The sequence below is a fragment of the Vanessa tameamea genome, chromosome 6 (assembly GCF_037043105.1).
Source record: "Vanessa tameamea isolate UH-Manoa-2023 chromosome 6, ilVanTame1 primary haplotype, whole genome shotgun sequence".
Taxonomy (NCBI): Eukaryota; Metazoa; Arthropoda; class Insecta; order Lepidoptera; family Nymphalidae; genus Vanessa; species Vanessa tameamea.
The window spans coordinates 1,356,256-1,377,084 of record NC_087314.1 but is presented as its reverse complement, the minus strand read 5'-3'; the positions used below and the strand labels follow the sequence as shown (position 1 = coordinate 1,377,084).

The 20,829-nt window shown below is 31.9% G+C and overlaps 1 protein-coding gene across 6 annotated transcripts in view; it reads left to right on the top strand.

The window, feature by feature from the left end:
- The first annotated feature begins 2,781 nt into the window (after positions 1 to 2,781).
- The window catches only part of LOC113393181 (polypyrimidine tract-binding protein 2), a 459,009-nt gene continuing 440,961 nt past the window's right edge, over positions 2,782 to 20,829 (top strand). For all 6 annotated transcript variants that reach the window (XM_026629923.2, XM_026629929.2, XM_026629925.2 and 3 more), the window contains exon 1: positions 2,782 to 3,542. The gene's annotated coding sequence lies outside the window, so the exon portion shown is untranslated. The remainder of the gene's footprint in view (positions 3,543 to 20,829) is intronic.

The following is a 20,829-nucleotide window of genomic DNA, read 5'->3' as shown; positions in this document are numbered from 1 at the left end:
TAATTCTAAATGAAGAATGAAGTTTAAACTGTCATTTGATTTTTTAAATCCTTTCTCTCATCTAAATTTATTTATACTGATTTCCGAATAGTCTGAGATGTATACTTCGTTCAATGAAATTGAAATATTTTGAATTCATCTATAAACAAAAAAATGAGCAAAAATGATTCTTACGGTGACTAACTTAATTAAAAGGTGAATCTCAGGGAGTAGTTATAAGACAAGTCTGGGAAACACAGGCGCATTGTCAATTGCCTCAATCTCAAAATCCAATAGGACCACAAATCCGGCATGTCCGGGTAGTGTGTCCGGCGCAGGAACAATGGTTTTACGTGCTTTCCGAGGCAAAGGTGGAAACACTGACAGTTCAGACTTGCGGCTAATACTGAGAGTTCTCCGACAAAAGAAAGCAACTCAGAGATTGAATCCCGGACCTCGGAATACACCCCTACACTACAAGAGACCAATGATAAATGTATTAATACATAATCTAGGATTTACTAGCTATATATTTTTTACAATATTTCTAACAACATTTTAATAAGAAATGAATATTGTCAAATTTATGGTTCATGCTTTCTCCTCTACAAGACTAGGTTTACAAACATGATATTGTTTTTTACAATGCTAACATTGTATCAAATGTAATAAATAAAAATTGAATGTACAAATAATCTTATTAAGCCGAGGTGAAACGGTACGCGTATATCGCGCGTATACTAAAGACCGCAAGTTGTAGTCCAGGCAATTATTACTAAATTTTCCGTTGTTCAAATAATATTTATAATGAAATATTCATCTTCTGTGAATGTAGGCAAAGATAGTAAATAGGGAAACATGTGTCTTTTTTATTCCGCATTGGAGCGACGTGGTGGATTACACCTTTATCTAAGAGACCTTTCCTTCCTTTTCTTGATTTTTGTGTTGCAATTGATAAAAAATGTGCATGATTGATTAACGATGACTACAGTAGCCCCGTTATAAAAAATAGATACCAGTTGTTGCTGAGTATGGTTTCAAAATGTTATTATTATAAAATTGTAACGTATTTTAACAAGATATCATCATCGTGCGGATTTGATTTTAATTTTTGATAAATATATTTATTTTTTTCAATTCAATTTGAATAACGTTTTTTTTAATCCCTCGTTCTATTTTCAGCGAATTAAAAAAAATAGTTATTTTTGTTTTATGATTTTAATGGCTTAATTAAGTACCAATTTTCTCATTTTCATTCTATATGATTAATAATTATATAAAAATAATAAATATAAAAGTAATAAATAATTAATATGATGTTTGATTAAAATTATTAATTAAATATAATATTAATTCCGTATTAAGAATATTTGCTAATATCTGTAACTAGCATACGACAGTCAAATAAAATAAAAAAAAAAAACACCGTCGTTAAAAAACTTTACCTGCAGAGCGCTAAAAACATGGGTCATGTGACTTTTGACACTTGCACGAATAAAAAATGGTTGTGGGATCGATTAAAATAAAGAAAAAATGTCCATCTTGGGTGTGGGTGCATTTTAAGGTAAAAACGTACCTGTATTGTAAATAGTATATATTTCTTTGGAATTCTTTGAATATTAACCGTTAATAAAAAATGGGTATTAGGTATTAAATTAGCTTCGTATAAGACATGTATACGGCGACGACGCTTAGATTTTTTTTTTCATTTGATTAAAAAAAAATGTACCAATCTAAACGCCTTAAATATTCTTATACAAAAATAACTTTAAAAAAAGAAAAACCACTTAAAATGGACTTGTTATTTTCGTTGCGTATTATTTTTCCCTGAGCCGAGATAGTTCAGTGGTTAGAATACCAATTGTATCTTAGCAGATTATTGCGGATTCAAGGACCAATAAATTTCCATGTGCTTAATTTGTGTAAACAATTCATCTCCTGCACGTGTCTAAATCAAGGTTAATTTCAATGAAATTCTGCCCCATGGGTAACCACCCCGCATTGGGTAAGAGTAGTGGAATTAGCTCCTTTTTAAAGGAAGATCAACAGCGGGACATTAAAAGGCTGTTAACCTATCTAACATCACGTCACTTTAATCTAACTTACTTTAACAATTTATTTTATAAAGTAATAGAATAGCAATGTTAGTGTTCTGTAAATTAATAAAAATAACACATGAATATTATTTATCGATAGAAGTATTTAAATACTTTATAAAATATTATTATAGTATTTAAAAAAAAATCGCAAATTTGATCAATATTATAATTGATAAATAAGTAAGATACGGTACTCAGTACTGTCTTGAGAAATAATTTTGATTATAAAAATATAATATTAATATATTTATAGTTGAGAATATAAATAAAAAAGTCTGTAATATCTGATTATCATAAAATATGAAACCATCGAGAACAGTTTCATAAATACATAAAACTTGAGTGAATAGTAATTGAAATCATAAAGCGATTTCAATTGATCCCTAAAACCGGATTATTAATGCTTGTCGTCCGTGTTGTGCGGAACCCTCCGCTTAGTGCATCACGCACGTGTTGTCAGATTAATTGAATGCCTTACGCCGCCAGCGTCCCGCTTGCTTCCCGCATCGTTAATATTTGCTTTACGAATCATTTAGATAAACTCAATGAAATCAACAAATTAGTATCCATAGGAACCATCTCCCCTATGCACTTAACGTTTTTTTTTTAAACTGCTTATATTTTTCATACGACGTCTGGGCGCGGGTCGCAGGGCGCGGGCGGGATAAGAGCCGGTCGCGGGGAGGGGCGGGTCGTGTGGCCTCTCGCGTTTAGTACAGCGCTCAGCAGGAGTGTCGGACGCTCGGCTTTACAGTCGCCGACTTTAGTATTCTTCGTTTATTTTCTTTTCTATTCGTTTAATTTGTCGCTCAGACTAGCAAAACTAACCGTGTAAAGTTTCGTCGTTGAGTGATTTTTTGATGTTAAGCTGTTTAACATTATTTTATTTTGACAGTGTCACGTGTGGAATTGAATTATTACCGATACCGGAGTTTACAAGTGTTTATAACGTATACGGCCTTCATTTGCCGCAGGTAGAGCCGGCGAGTCGTCAAAAAAGTGTGTTTACATTGTTGAAGTTTCCAGTATTTCTGGATTTGTTGTGAGAACCTAGTTAAAGTGATAACTAGGTGATAAAGTTCGTAATAACAAAAGGATCACACGGATTGGTTCCAATAGGATTCTGCTCAGAAACTTTGAAAGTGTTTTTAGTGCAGCGAAGTCTTGAAGTGTTTGTAACTTACGACATAACCTTATTTGAAAGAGGCGCGTGTTTCACAGACATGCGCAGTAGGGTCCTAAAAAAATATTAATAAGTGGCTCGTAATTTTATAAACAAACTTGTGTCGTGTTTGTGTGTCGGCTTTTAGTGCATTACTAATACGAAATTCCCAAGTGTATTCAGTACAAATAAAGATACAGTTGTCAGTTATTTCCTTAATTTTTTTGGATTCAAATCACGTTAACGTTCACCTGTGGGATTTCGGTGTTTTTTCTGCGCGCGCACGATTGTCTTCTTCTAAGGTAAGAGCAAAACAATTCATGAATCGTTGTTAATGTTTTAGTGCTTATAAAAAATTGTTTGCCTTAGTTTTAAAGACTTTTTTTATACTTTTCAAACTATAACTAGTAGTTTATTCTTTGATTCTGACTCCTGACTCTTGCGTGACATCATAATAACGTTTCGCATTCCGCGATTTTTGCATCTCACTCGCACACATACAAATTAAACGAAAAATATTTTTAAACCAAAGCTGGTAAGGTCCATATTTTATTCCATCACGTATATTTTTAACTGTTGTTATTTTAAACTTCAATCGAAGTTGCTTTGGCGATTTAAGTTTTTTTAAATAGATATTAATTTAGTGAGTTAATCTTAAATTAACAAATTTATTTATTGTGAGGTACTTGTACGAGGTTAAAAAATCGTATTGCTTCAACAATTTTAATTTAAAGCACCTATAGCGATAATTCGTATTACTAATTATTTTATTTCGAGTAAGATCTTTATTTAATTGCTTCGCGGTCGGCAATTGTTTAATAACCTTTACCTTGAAAGAATTGAAACTAAGCTAACATACCTGGTGAATCCGGCGCTATCCAGTAATTTTATTATTCTGGGCAACGAAGCGGCGAAGGTACGGTCAATCACATCCTACCTGACAACGCAACTGCCGTTATGGTATTTAAAAATTAAACGATAGAGTCTATTTTAGAGTGTACATCGAAACAATACTATTTCTTATACCCGACCGACATGTAACACCCATTTGTTAATGTAATAAAGAAACTTATAGCAGTAGTCGAATTTCTTTGAAGCTAATTAGTAAATAGCTCAATCCTATAAGATTTTGACTTTGTACCGATTCTTAATACGCTTATAGTTGTGTAGAATTTAACGCTGTCATTATTAATTGGATTTAGTTTTGAGGAACAGTATGGTATTAATTATTTAATTAGTATTGGAATTACATTTTTGTTTTGTTATATAGATTAACTATGTTTTTATATTGCTGAAATCAACAGTATGAACACACAGACTGGTTGCTTAATGCTAAGTAGAAAGCCCTTCGTATGGTAACGACAATTCTTGGGATAAACGTCACTCCAAGCGATATGTAAAGGTGGACTCAGACGTTTCATTTCTCGTTTATTTTCTACCATTTCGCTCTGTCACTCAAAGTTACGACGTCTAAACAAAAAATGAGAAATGAATTTGTTATTGAACTTATCCAATGAAGTTGGATTTTCGAATTCGACAAAGAAATGAATATTCACTCGAGTGAACGTTCTTGAGTGAATGAGTCTGATGTACCCTTAAGATGTGTCGTCACTTGTGTAATTACGTTGGTGAGGTTCCCTGTGACATTGGAACACGATACTTCAACGCCTTTAATAGTTGCTTGAGGGTAGAGCGTAAAAGGGGAGAAAATTTTAAAATAGTTCGTCTATGTGATGGAACTTTTTTATCTCAGTACACAATTCTGAAGCAGTCATATTGTCAATTGAATTTACTTTACTACTTTATAATATGTTTTTATTTAATTATGTTTATGTAAACGTGTCCTTAATAATTATCATGTCAAATGACACATTTCAAATTTGACGTTTCGAAGAATTTTTACGAAAAAAGTCATATAAAAACTGCTGCGCGTCAAATAAAAGAATCAACGAAATAATAACATACGAAATAACAAAATATTCGATAACATTTACGAGGGCGATATTTTAGTCGCTTAAGTGAGAGTGAGGCGGAAATCAAACGCTACACTCAGAACGGAACGTTATACTGAGACGGTATTCATCATTATGAACTCATCTGTCGCATCCTATAATATTTCAGTCTAAAGAATATCAATTCTTAAACGCAACACCCATCCTCAATTTTGAAAACTATTGATTGACATATGGAATTGATTTCACTTCAATATTTGAAATATAATTTCTAAAACAAAATTTAAAACCTTGGTTCATAGGAGTAGGTAATACTGCTATTGTTATTTATCCGCAGTCCTCACAGTACTACACATTTTAATCATTTCAAAATAGACTACTATAACGACATTCAATGGGTGCAACTTCAAAGCGGTAAAGTTATAATATTTTTACAGTAATAAAAAATAATAATATCCCAACCAACGTCTCAACTTGGCAGATATTATACTCACGACGAGATTTTACTTTAACAGATAAGGCAATAATGTAACTATACTAATAACTTAACTAATAACTTACATTGCGTATGTGATACGATTGAATGTGTGCTTATACTCGTCTGTGTAAATATGTGAAAAAGACTGTTAATGGAGACTCTTCTATTTTTTTACGGGAAATGTAATTCATGTACAGATCTGGAGTGCTAGGTAAAACGTAGCACAACTAGCTGAACCTGCGGCTTTAGCCGCACGAAATTTATAAAACTATTTTATCCCCTAATTATATATATAATTATATTATAATAAAAGTGGCCCATGTCCTTTCCCGAGAATCAAACTATCTCCGTAACAAATTTCATCTAAATTAGTCCAGCGGTTTTAGCGTGATGCGGTACAGCCGAAGTTACTTACGCTATATAATATTAGTATTGAAGATATATTTTAAGTAAATATTAAAAAGTAATGTTCGCTTTTTATTTAAATAAAAACAATGATGGGTCGGACATGATTTAAATGGATTTAAAGTACGTTATTGTTTTTAAATCTCATACCACTATAATGAAGCCCATTAATTAATTTAAACTCACGCTTAACATTAAAACCCATTAGCAAGTCAAGCTTTTATTGGTCGCTACTGTTTCCAAAATTATATATCTCGACGCCCTGTTTGTGAAACATAAAACGAGCTATGTTTAATGTACTATTTTTTTAATATTAAATGATAGTTTGATTTTAATCACAAATACTAATATGGACATTTTATTTTGCTATTTTCCAACACTGACGGTATGTTGGTTTAGTATAGAAGCAGGAGATCCAAAAGTGAGTAGAAACCTGGGTTGGGCTACTGAAAATATATCAGGTTTTTCTTATAAAACACAATATCAGTCCGTAGTTTAGAATTTATAAGGGTTTACACTTCAGGCGAGATATGTTCTAGAAATACGTTGTAGTTATACCATTTTAACATCGTATTTAAATACGATGAATAAACAAAAAATAACCCCTATAATCGTGACGAATTCGAGAGTATTAAACCCTAAAAAGCAACGGCGCGCAACGTTAAACACAAACTATAAATATGTTTTAAGTATCATTCCCAGATAAAATATATTCTTTTAAAATATTAACAACAACTTGAATTTATCCAACCTTGCTTCAGTTATTTTGATAAACGCTAAATAAAACTCGCTTCGCTGCGTTTAGCGGAACGCAATTATTATAAGTAATATAAAATATTAGCTTATTTTTCAGCTTCATCCGCGTTTAAATATATTTTCAGTCTTTGGGTAATCTTCGTTCAATTACAATGTTTGCATTCATTTATATACAGGAGTACTTATCATAATAACGTCGTACAATACGCGGCTTTATAGTTTAATAACACTTCTTTCCTCCATAGGGTTATAAAATTGCAAAGAAAAGACTAGAAGGCCGTGCATTGAAGAGCATTGCACACATATTTACTAAACGCAAATAAAAATAAAAAAAACAATAACTTCCATGCACACACACATATATGTATTGTAATGTGCAGTATTATAAAATTATATAAGTGATAAAAATTATCGCGTGCGGTACGTTTCGTTACGTGACAAAAATTTAACGTTATTTGCGTTCGTTGCGTTTATATATAGTTACACACTAATCCGTCGTTGAAATTTTAAAGACATTAACAAAGATGGCTTTGTCAAGAACTAACGAAGAATTATGAAACGCAAAATGTAATGGAACGAGCAAATAGAGACATGGTCCTACACGAGCATAACCAAACAGAAACGCGAGACTCGAGAAAATGTCAAGATAATTAACAGAAATATAAATATATGTATATAAATAAATAATCATATACATACTTATTTCAAGAAGAGCGTGACGAAATTACATCACGTGTCAAACAGTATTTAAAAAAATGCTTTTTGTAATTTAGTCAAGTTTGTTGCTTAATCTAAAATCTGAGATGAATGCTTAGACATTAAGTTGTTGGAACAAGGTTCAGAATCGTAGGGTTTTGGGTTAATGAACTATCTGCCAGGCTGACAATTAACGATGGTAAATATTTGAAGGCCTCCTGCGCTTGTAGCAATCTCTATCGTCTTTAAAACTGTTGGCTAATATTAAATACGTAACCTTCGTTTTGTATGACTTATCCAGTTTACGAATCTATTGTTTTAATAAAAAATGGCATTGCGTGATAAAATCTTTTTTTTTTAAATTTTATTAGTAATTGTTGCAAATTTTATTTTTAATTAACTAATTGTCAAATTTAAAATAACAATGCCAAATGTTTTCCTTATAGTAGTAATATTAATTAAAAAAAAACAGTAATTTATTTATATGGTTAAAGTTCATATAACCTCGTGTGTGTTACGAATATTAAATTAAAAAAAATGCATATGAATATTTTGTTTTTTATAACACCTATCGTTGCACAACTTGCACATAAGTAATATCTACAAATAACTTAAGGATAGCAGAGACTGTGTATTCGTGTACCTGTGTCTAGAACCTTATCTGTAAGAAGTATTTGTATATGCAGGTATATTTTAAAAAAATATGTATGTAAATATCGTTTTTCAATACAGTTGCAGCCTGTAAATTTCCCATTGCTGAGCTAGGCCTCCTCTACCTTTTGAGCACAAGGTTTGGAGCTTATTCCACCACGCTGCTTCATATGTTTCCGCACGATGTGAATCATGGCCGAGCACGAGATGAATGATATACTCAAATTACACGAAAATTCATTGTGGGTTCGAACCCGCAATCATCGGTCAAGATGCACGCGTCCTAAGCATTGGGCCATCTCGACTTTCATCTAAACACAGACAGATAAAATACAAATATTAGAAAAGATGAAATCTAAAGACAAAATTATGTTACATACGATTAGTATTAAGTAGTTATACATATAGATATAATTATTAAACATTAAATATATTTAAGTAATATATTCGCAAACAGATTAACGTGTGTTTGAGATGCTTGAAAAATATACGTTCACCTCCGAGGTCAAATAGTAACGTAACACTGCTATTTAACTTCATATTAGTCGTCACTTACTAAGCACCTTCATACATAACTTAAAGATAACAAACGATGAATAAGAATAGATTAAAATTTTAAATATATACGTACTAGTTGTCGCCCGCGGTATCGCTTAAGTTTTAAGGTTTAGTCGCCAAATATTAGACATAAAAAAGTAACCTTGTCTTTCCTTGGAGTTCAAGCTTCATAACATATTTCATAAAATTCGGTTCTGGGCTTTGGTCGTGAAAGAGCAACAAACAGACAGACAGACTTACTTTCGCATTTATAATATTAAATAAATATAAGGTAAATCATATAAGATATTTGTGTCTGAACTAGATATATTGCTCTCTATATCATAATATAATAAAATAATCACAGGATTACATACATTTAAAGTAAATAAGATTTCTTATTTTAAAACGAACGATAAGTAAATTATGATTCTAACAAACAACTAAACTATAACAAAAATTAAAATTAAAAATAATAATAATTAAACTTAAACATCTCATTTGAATATAAACAAAATACTTACGTTTTGTATAGATATTTAAGAAACTAACTAAATAGAAAACTTAATAAATACCTCCATTTCAGAATAGTTTAGCGGGAAATGTTTACGGTCGTACGATAAAATAAATGTTTTAGTATATTGGGGTGTTATTGTTATATTGTGAGCACGTATGCTAGAAATCACTGGACTGATTACAATAACATAAGTCTTTATTCAGTATTCAATAATTTCGTATTCAAGTAATATAAGTTATCGAAATAGATCCACGAGGTTGCTATGAATTCGTTTCACCAATCATTATTCTATAGTCAAATATTTATATTCTGTATTTCTGTTTGGCAGTTGAGTAAGCCTAATATCGATACAACTTGAAATATGAGAATCTATGTCAATGACCTTAGTATAAATCATAAATATGATCTTTGAGATAAAAATAAAAATCTCCCTGATTTTCTTTCGCCGTTTCATCTCATGTCTGAGATGTTTCATTCCGTACGGTGATATATTTTTAATAACCAACAAGCAAGGGTAGAAATTCAATATTGAAAAAAGATTTCGACTTGACTTTAGCACGAGTGATATAACATTTTATTGAACGTGTTGAAAAAATAGTGGCCATCTTTTGGAACTTAAGTACACGCACACTAGAAAAGTATGACGTTTGGCGAGTGTCAAGCTTAGCTGTTACGCACACTAAGATAAAAAAGTTGGCTCCTTTGTTATATTTCTTTTGTAGTGCGACACTATCTCTATCGTATATATAAATAATCTATTCAGATCAGAGCATTTATGGTGGTAGGAAGTGGTTTTCAATTCTGTACGTGACAAAAAGCCCCTATGTTCGTCTGCCTTCCTAAATTAAATTTAAAACTCATTTAATCCTAAATTGCAAATAAAGTATTAATCTGATCATTAAGTAACGTTCTTCTACTTTAACGCTTCATTTGATAAATAATAATTGGGGCCTTGTTTTGGTTAGTAATACGTACATATGACATGGGGTTTGATTAAGGGTCCTTTTGACCCGTATTGGTATGCTTCCCGTATTTTAAAATACAAGGAACCTGTACGAATTCATTATTTTTATTTAGACATTTCTTTTTTTTATTTAGTCTAATGCTATGTATATTTTGATGTCAATATTTGTGTTTATCTATATATGAATATCTATAGATTAATTATTTATAGAGGCCGCAGGTTGAAGGATCGATCTTCTTTATTCTCGGTTTATTATTTTTTTACACGTCAGTTTTTTAGTAAAGACATTATTATAATAATTAATTACGAAATAAGTTTTTATATACATCTACCATATTTTTATAAAACTAATAATTTTTTATCTGTCGTTATCCTGTCATTAGTCAATTCACGCACACTAAGACATATACGAACAGTACGACGTGAACAGTACATACAGTACGAACATCACTCATGCTAATGAATGCCGTTAATATTTTTATGTGGAGGGGCGCGCCTTAGTGAGTCAACAAATCTACCTCCTATACGTGATAGTATTGTTACCAACTTCAAAAGGAAAAAAATCTCCTTTAGTTGCTAGTTTTAACTGGTTTAGAATTCCCTTGCGAAATTAGACCCAGGCATACGAACAGGTGAGGTTAAGTATCTTGTAAAAAGAAATAAATTTACTATTAATATTTTTATTAGTAACAATGTAGCTCATGTATAGTTTTTAATAATATTGTAAAACTTATATAAATGTTACATCACCATGTGAACGGGTATACCATCGCTAACATCGATTAAAAATATCTTTTATTTATGCCAACATCGAGGGTAATAAAAATAGTTGTTTCGATTGGGCATAACAACCGGATCTGGGCTCGTCCCGCTGACGATTCCCGGCGGTACAGACAGACGGATTTATATTTTGATGTCATCGATCGATATGGATTTTTAGAACCATACTAATACGTATTGAGCTGAAGTAAACGAGAAAAGATTTTTGCGAATTGAACGCGCAAATAATAAAACTAACTTAACCTACTTTGTATTTAAATGAATAATGTATTTTATTTTAATATTTAATATGATTTAAAATTAAAGACATTCTTTATGGAGTTATTTAATTCGGCTGCTAGTATAATATTAACTGACTGATTTTAATAACGTAATATACACTGACCTTTAAGAATTAGTTTTTTTCTTTGTTAATCAAATAACAATCACGAAAGAGGTTATTCTTATTTAGCTTATAATAAAGTATTTATTAATATAATTTAAAATGTTCTCTTTGCATTAAAATAAAACTCTATAAGTAATTTATTACTATGGTTAGAAAAATAACAACGTAACAATAATTAATAACATTGTCAAGGATATATTAAAATATCCCATAAATACTTCCTAAGCTTAATTTATATTTTTTAAATTAAATTAAAATTTATCAAAAGTAAAAGTTAAATTGAATTAGCTTTAAAGATTTTCACATTTATCGCGGCGGCCATTGCTATTGACAGATACTCCATCTGTAGTTCACAGTCACGTCAAATATCAAAATTATACGAGGGAAGCGATCCATGCTTAGTTAACTTCAATCGTGCAGCGACGGGGGAGGTCGAACGGTAATTAATTACCGCTGTCACTAACAAGCGAAGCTAGGTAACTTGTCTCGCAAAAGTATATACGACGCTGCCGACAAATTGTCAAAACCGTAGAACAATCAAAGACATTGTTAGAACTGCAAGGAATTAAATAGTTTTATAATAATAATAGGTATCAAAATTAAAAGATACCTTATTCAAGTAGGCTCATAAAATAATTAAATATAAATCTACATGGTTCGGGAACTTTATTAGTTGGTCATTTCCACAATTTTAAATACAGAGTATGTCAATAAAACCTACGTCTTGGTATACCATATAAACATTGAAGATAAAAAAAATATATTTTAAATCCTTGAATTATTTAAATAATTTAGAAACCTCAAACAATAACTTATTATTGATTGAGGTTTCTGATACAAGCAAAACTATTTACTTATAAAGATTTTTGCTTGTATCAGAGCGATATGAACATGATGTCAACGTATGCATTTAAAGATAAAATAAGACATAAATATTACAATAAATCTTGCTACTTCCTTAGTGTGAATATAATGATATACGATACGATACGATACAATAGGAACCTTGCGAATGAAGTTGCAAAAGTGGGCAACTGAATTCTGTACACTGGTGTAGATACGTCTCCAGCCAGTCGAACGTAATGCGCTTGATAATATATTCAGATCGCATTTATTCGCAAAGCCATAGCCGACGAAACGAGGTTTTGTTAGAACATTCGTGAGACAATCCCCGTGGGCTATACTTTGACACGGTTTTAAGCAAAGAATACAATACGACTGTAAACACTATTCGAAAATAGTTTGGCGGTCACAATGTCCTTCGCGAACTTGTTTTTATTCATTGAAAAATAAATCTGGTCCCATACCTATACAATACCTACGAGTATAAAATGCTACTCAATCTACGATTTCAATAAAAACTTAACAATGTTTACAACTTGAAGCTATACCGTAACAACGTAAACATTATTATATCGAAATCGATTTATTAATAAAAAAAGTTATGTTCGAAAAATATTATATACCTATTTCCGCGGCTTTGTCTGCGTTGGGATGGGTATCGCTCGTGAGGCGCAGGTGTAAAGAATCCTATTTGCAAAGTTTCATGATGATCGTTTGAGTAGTTAAGACGTAAAAGCGTAACAAACTTTTATAATACTAGTTAGGCAACAGACGAATCGAGTACCACCTCGTTTTGTCGGCTATAAAAAGAAAAATTAGGAGTGCGTCAATTGTGATATTATAATACTTGTCACAACTGCGGACTTTTTACGGTGTAAGTTTTGAAGTAGCACTTGTCCTGCTTAAACTACGTAATTCAGGCGGAGTCGCCGTAAAGTTTTATTGAAAATTTAAAATTCTTAGCGTCTCGCTGCTCTCGCAGACAGAAGGGGTCTGTAAGAATAAAATACGGCTTAGTATTTTTGTGTTCTGTAATATCTACAATTATTAAAAAAAAAAATACCGTTTTCATAATTTTATTGGTAATGGTCAGTCTGTCTAAATATTTAATTTTATTGATATAATGACGTCCTGCGGATCGATGTTTGTCACATTGACTTTTCTTAAGGAGATAATAATGTGCAGACGTGTGTTCGTAAACACTTCACTTCCTCGTTCTGATACTCCAATTGGGAATCAATCTGACAAGACCGGAGAGAGAATCAGAAAAACTATGAGATACAGGGATCTGAAAATAACCTAACACTACCTTCAAATAAAAACTTTATAACACTTAATGTTAACGCGAAGTTCGAACCTTAGAACCTCGTGATTGCAGCCGCATAATCTAGATATTTATCATATATACAAATATTATAAATGCGAAAGTAACTCTGTTTGTTTGTGTGTTGCTCTTTCACATTCGAATCACTGAACTGAATTTGTGGAATTCGGTATGAAGAATGCTTGAATTCCAATGAAACTACTTTTTAAGCCTAGCACTCGGAGACCCCTAAAACGAGCGTAGCCACGTATGACTACTAGTTCTAATATATAGATACTGAGCGTTTCCTAGAGCATATATGTATATTTCCTATACCTGATCTTAAAGCTATGGTTGGGCTTGTGGAGGTGTATAGTTTGCTAAGCGGATGTTATACTGTCTCAAGTTTCGATTTGTTTAAATAGGATCGGCGTTGTTAAGAAGGTTAACTCTATAATTAGCGAGCTCTTGAATATAATCCTTGACTGTTTGAAGTAATAAGATCAACACAGGTTTATGGTCTGAAGAGAACATAAACACACACTAATTATCTGAAATATGTTATCCGTCGCGACTCGTGAATTTAGTTAAATTTTCCTTTACGGTATAATATTTTATTATATGTTTATATGGTATGTTGTTACAGTACACCTACAGTAGGTAGGTAACTTTAATAAGATTTTTTTATTTATTAAATAGTATTAATTCCGAATAACAGTTTTAGATAATCATTTTATGAAAAATAATGTTTGTTTTGGGTGTATGTGTGTTTTTGTGCATATTTCTTTTGATAATATTTATTTAGTGTTTACATTTCTTTAAAGTATTAAAAATTATTTATTAAAAAAAAATTATGTCAGAGAAAACTTACAAATAATTCGATCGATATGGACGTTTTTCATTTTAAGAGTTTTTCGTATAATAATATTTTATATTACATTTATATTTTAAAATATTTTGTTATTGTGTCACCGTAGTTGGAGAGAAAAACGTGAGTCCGGGCGCATTTCGGGCGAACGCTGGCAAAACTACAACGGATAAACCTAAACTTTGTATGAGAGATTTGTAGATTTCCAAAATTGCAACAGCAAAGCTCGCTACTGTGTATAAACTATTTCTAAAACACTTAAAGTAAAAAAAAAGTCAACTAACGCATATAAAGCAGTTAGACATATTAGTACAGGGTGTTCTAATTAGGAATCAAATAAGTTTACTAAACAATAAATAATATTTTATAATTCTATCATAACTCCCTTGCTCTCATCACATTATTCGGGATCAGCGCAATGTTTATATTCTGTCTCATCTTTCATAGTCTGTCTCTTTCTAGTCATACCCTTTACCCTTTTTACACATGTCACCTCACACAGACCGTTCATCTTTTTTCCGGTGTTCCTCTTGCCCTTTTATTCATCAACATTCATAACATTATCCTCTTCTTGTGATGATATTTATGTCTTGCAATTACTATGATAAAATTGTTAGTAACATCATAAATTAATATAATATTTAATATGGCAGTTATCAAATTTTATTTTTACCCGGCAAATATGAGAAACTGTATTGTTATGTAACAATTTTTCAGGTCTCTTATTCATACACAAAAAATTGTATTTATATTCCAATATGTAATCCTCTTAAGGGAGACGGAATGTACGAATTGATAGACAGTTTATTGTGGAAAGGTAACATAAATAACATTTAGTATGATTCTTATAGCACCATATCGTTCCAGACATATTAACCGTGTAATTTGAAAACATAATATTGAATTTATCTTTAGTTATAATCCTTAGGGAATTTAATTTATAGAAGAAATTGATAGACGTCTCGCTAAGATCTCTTGTATATTCAAAGTTATAATTGGGAGAATGAGTTGCGATTACGGGTTCACGCCTGTCCCGCGTCCGTATCGGAGGCTGGCGTAAATTAGTTAGTAACTAAGTGATACTTCCATGCTCACGTCTAGTTAGTTTCTACCTAATTGACTATTTCATTTATCGGAACAATCTTCAGGGTCTATGTGCCAGTTTTACCGGTGAAATATCAACTTTAAAATAGGACTGTCAAGTGACTAAATTATATTTTTTACATATAAACTGTAGTGGATCGCACGCGAAACTTCTCGTCTATTTGACAGATTTTTTTGCAAATTTCGATACCTATGACAGGTTTTTTTTTTAAATTTAATTTCAATGTAAACTGACGACATCTGTTCGCACGATTTATATATATTTTTTTTTACACAACCATAGCGCCGCTCTCTACGTGGCCAGTATTTTCCGCTCGCTAAAATTAATTATTTGTTCAATCATACCAATTAAATAAATTGCAATCAAGAATCCTCTTTATTTTTCTTCAAAATGAGACTATAACCGATTTTTTGTGTGCAGCTATCGTCCCATAATCACTGGGACAAAAATCGGCTTACGCTATGAATTTATAAGATGTCGTCGAGGGGTTCTTGGTTGAACAATATGTTTTCTTTCGAATGTCAAATTAATGAAGACACAAGAGAAAAATTGGCGTTTAACTAAACAACGTTTTTAAATAACTTTCACTTTACTCTCGGTTTAATGTAAGACGGGACGGAAGTGTGTAATAGGAAGCCATTGAAGCGCGCGCTTTTTGATTTGACCAATGAGCGTACACTGCTAGTGTTAGGCGTCAGATGGGACCAATTCATTTTCCCAGAGGATACAATGTTGCTTATTATCAAAGTGAGATGTCAGATGTTACTTGATGATGGTTGGAATGAATCGTTTCAGACTTTAAAAACAATAATTCTACTCACGTGTACTTATTTTGTTTCGCTTTTAGTGTTCATTTTGCGAAGTGATGACTCAAATTGTTCTTGAAACTTTCGCGAAGTATATTATTTATTTTAAGTATTGGATGGAAAACATAACTCAAGGTAAAAAATATATGGTCGCAGTCAAACAACTTGAATAAAACATATTGATGAGTCATAAAGCCATTTATTTGTTGACCATGTTATGACTTAACACTACAACTATTTACAAAAGCAATCTCTTTTTTTTTTGTTGAAAATCGTAAGTAATAAATGAAATGTATATGTGACCTCTATAGAGAAACTCGCGAAGCGTGTCCACTAGCATACGAGTGTGTTGAGTATAAGAAACGGATCGTAGGTAATCGACTGACCTCCAGTTACCGTCAAGAGTCACCCATTTGAATAATTCAACGAAATTATTTCTGAGAAAATGTGTAAATAATTCTATGTCATGGTGAAGGTCGGTATTGTTAGTTTGGTACTGAATTACTAAAGATTGTGCGACATTGTCTGCGTCATCAGTAAAATAACTTGTCTTGGCACAAACTAAAATTAGAATTAATTTCGTTACGGATCAAATTGCTGTCCGTGATAGTGGACAGCCACAAGAATATTGTCTAAAGAATTGGATACTTTCCAACAATCGATTATTTTCTCCTCAGATGATGGAGGTTGCAGGAAATTACCATAACACATGGTATTTAGTTAATTCGTGACTTTGCTAATATCTATAGCGAAGGTCAAGTCAATGTTACGTAAATATGGAAACATTGATTTCCATTGTAGTTACGGATATATTCATGATAGAAATATAGGACTGACAGATTGATGGAGGAACTTTAACAATTAGTGTGTACGAGTTAAATCTACGTTGAGCCAGCTCTACGTAACGCTACTGAAATTTAGTATACTAAATTATACATTCGTTTTAATACAAACAGACATAATTGTTTTTTTATTTAGCCTCAAATAAATATAGACGAAATCTTTAATAAAATATTTAAAGAAATCTATCTATCCGCAGTTATTGAATGGATAAAATAATCTTTGGTGATATTTGAGTCCATAAATATAGTTCTAGATTTTATTGTTTATTTATTCGATTTGAATTTAAAATCGTTCTCACAGTATCTAGACGCCGTTGTGTCATAAATAAGCCATACATCACATGCCTGGCACCTGTCAACGTATCAAGAGATAAGAATTGACAATTTTATCAATTTAACATGTTCGACATGTCACTTTTGAGCATCGGTATCTGAACTTGCTCTTAATATATGACAAAAAAATGTTCTCAATAATTCGCAAACAACGAACCAAAATTATTTCTTTATAAATATATAATTCTTCTGTCCGTCTGTATGACATTCAACTCCTACTTGTTATTAGCGTTAGTTTTTGGAACCCAAGCTGGAAGCAATGGTACATCTATTTAGGACACGATTGTAGTCATTGCTTCTTAAATCTCTTTTTTTTCTTTGTTTTTTGGACATACGTTGGTGTACAATTTTTTCAATTGTAAAATATTCCTGCCCTTAATAAACTTTTTCGTCTTCTTATTCTTGCTATGCGACTGAATCGATTTTTAATTTTTGTGTGTTTTTTATTTCACCCATACGACGTCGGAACGCGCAGCTAGTTATTTTGTAAATTCAGTCCAATATATTCAATCAAAGATAATTATTTGCGGGAAGTTTGTTAAACAAGATGTACATATCTCTTCCTGATATCATTGATATCGAATATCATATTCTAAAGAAAATACATCGTTGTTTAACTAATATCCGCTTTGTGTAATTAAGTTTGTAATATTTTCTGTCATACATTTTCTCGTTCTATATAAATTAAAAAGAAGAGCGACTACAGTGTAACTTATGTTTCAGTATATTTGTAATGTAATATTTGATGATATTAATAAATTATTTGAGAGTAACTTAGCCCTGTAATTGGTCTCATTTTATAGTCCAATATTTTTTTAACGCCTTAGGGCCTTAACAGAAATACTCGAAAAGTTTATTTTTCTTTACTGCGTGGACGACCAATATTGGAAAATGCCGGAGGAAAACTGACGTTAAAATAAACTTTGCCCTACTAGTGGTCTCGTTCACTTTTGACCCAATACTCTGTTATAAATAAGTCAAATATATATCAAATTTCTATTCACAGTCGACCTTTAACGTTTATTGTTAATACCTAATGGAGATTTATACGGAATTTCAGTAAAATTATACGAATAAAAAAGTGCCTAAGAGATTCTAGATTGAATATGTTTTTTTCTTTGATACTAATGAGAAGAGATATCTCTTGGTTTGAGTTTGAGAAAATAATGAGCATATTATGGCTACATTTGAATTTATACAGTATACCATTTACGAAGAAATAATAACTTAGATTTCTTGTGCCCGGAACCTTATCAATCCACCGCTATGATTTGTGCCTATACCGGGACCGTTTTGTGCAGAATTGCACTAACCCACAGAAGCACTAATAAATACTTGTTAAGATTTAGATTAATAGAGATTAATGAGAAAATCATTTTTATAGTGACAATATTAAATATATATATATATATATATATATATGTATGTTATGCGTATTATATTAAAGACATTTCATAAACCTTTACTTGGTCGTAGGGATTTGTGCAAGCTCGCCTGCGGCCGCCTTTGGAATAAAAAAAAAATTGTGACTTGCTCTTCCAGTTTGAATTTTAACATTTTAACGTGTTTCTGCGGGTTACACTTCTGCTCAACACGGCCCAATTAAGGTTTACCATTCAAACCAATACAACATAACGCATTGATGTTAGATCATAGAAAAGCATAGCCCATAAGTTACAAGTCTGACGTCACTCCAACCGGTAGCCTTGTTAATGAACGGCGTCACGACGTCGAGCGAGGCCATGCTCCACGATTCATCTATTTATGACTCCTTTAAATAGTCTAAACCTATGTAGGTACGTAGCATTACAAGCTGGCAGTTCCGACTTCGTACAGGTAAAATTCCCGGCTCAAACTTGAAATTTTCAAAAATCCTTTCTTAGTAAGCGGCCTTAGTTAGTCTTCGTCGCGAAAGCTATGCTAAATTTTATGTCAATCTTACCTATAATTTCAGAGAGAGAGATGAGTCAGTGGTAATACGCTTATATGAGAATATACATAGATAGATACATATTAGAGGATTAGAGGCGTCATGGTTCATAAAGAATCTTTACCGAATTCTTTTGGATTCTTATCCCCTAAAATATCTGCGTTGGCCATCTTTGGTACGGGTCGGATGTGAGGTATTTGTGGTCGAATGAAGTTCTTGAACCGAATGAACCTCTCAGGCGATGAAAAAGTTATCTCGTTCCCTCCACACTCATTACTAATGCCTACGTTACTGTGAAACCACCCTGACTCCCGTCCTTCTCAGAACTATCTGAAACAGGAAACGCAAGAGTCTTAGCTTACGCTTTCACGACCTCAGGGCACGATTTAATATAACTAGGAAACAAACCAACACGGCAAAAGATTTACCAAGGCGGGTTGACGTCAGTCAGGTGACAAGGCAATGTGTGAAATATTTTTGTTATGTGTTAGCTTTGTAGCTAAATGAATAGGTCAGCGAATTGTTCTGTAATGATGATTTTTGATAGATAGACTTTACAATTAGACTTATTTATAAATAATTCAATGAATAATTAAACTTATTATCCTTTATGGGTTATTTACATAACCTGCGTTAAGGATAACTAGCTCATCCCCTGCTTAGTTTAAAATTAAAAGTAACATTAAAATGCATAGCAGTCATTTGAAGAGGTAATAACAAATTTAAAAAAGGAATAACAAAACAAATACAGAATATAATTTAGCAAAATAGCGCTCGGAAATATATATATATATAACAGCCAAGCAAATATTAATATTTATCGAGGAAATATATGTAGTATGCGCACGACCCACACAGGTCCCTACACACACATAAAATTGCGGGCGATGGCATATTAGCGCTTATTGTCATGCCTGCTGCTATCACGCCAGAAGATGTTTTTTTAATAAATTATTAACTTGCCTATCTCGACCTTGAACACCTTGACGAAATTCTTTGAGACTTGCATTACTTTTCATAGAATGTCAAAACAAAGATAAAGTAAAAAGTTAAAAATAGTACAAGTTAAAATCTTACTATCTCTTATTCCGAGGTTAATTCCCCATTTGACCGGTCTAATTTTTTGACCAATTACAACGTTTGAACGTTCAATCGTATAAACTCGTTTGATTTTTTTTTTTAATATATTATTACAAAAAACTGACATTGAGCTCGTACAATTATATAATCGTATATTATGTTAATTATCATTTCCAGTTGCGAAAAAGAAACCAAACTCACTTTCGCATTGAATCGAAATCATTGTTAATATGTTCTAAAGTGAATTTACCGACACTACGATTACGGTGCGTAAGTCTGTCTTTTTATATTGATATCTCATTAAATTATTGCATGTCTGTCTGTCTGTCATTAGTGCGTGTGTTAATTTACAAGTTCA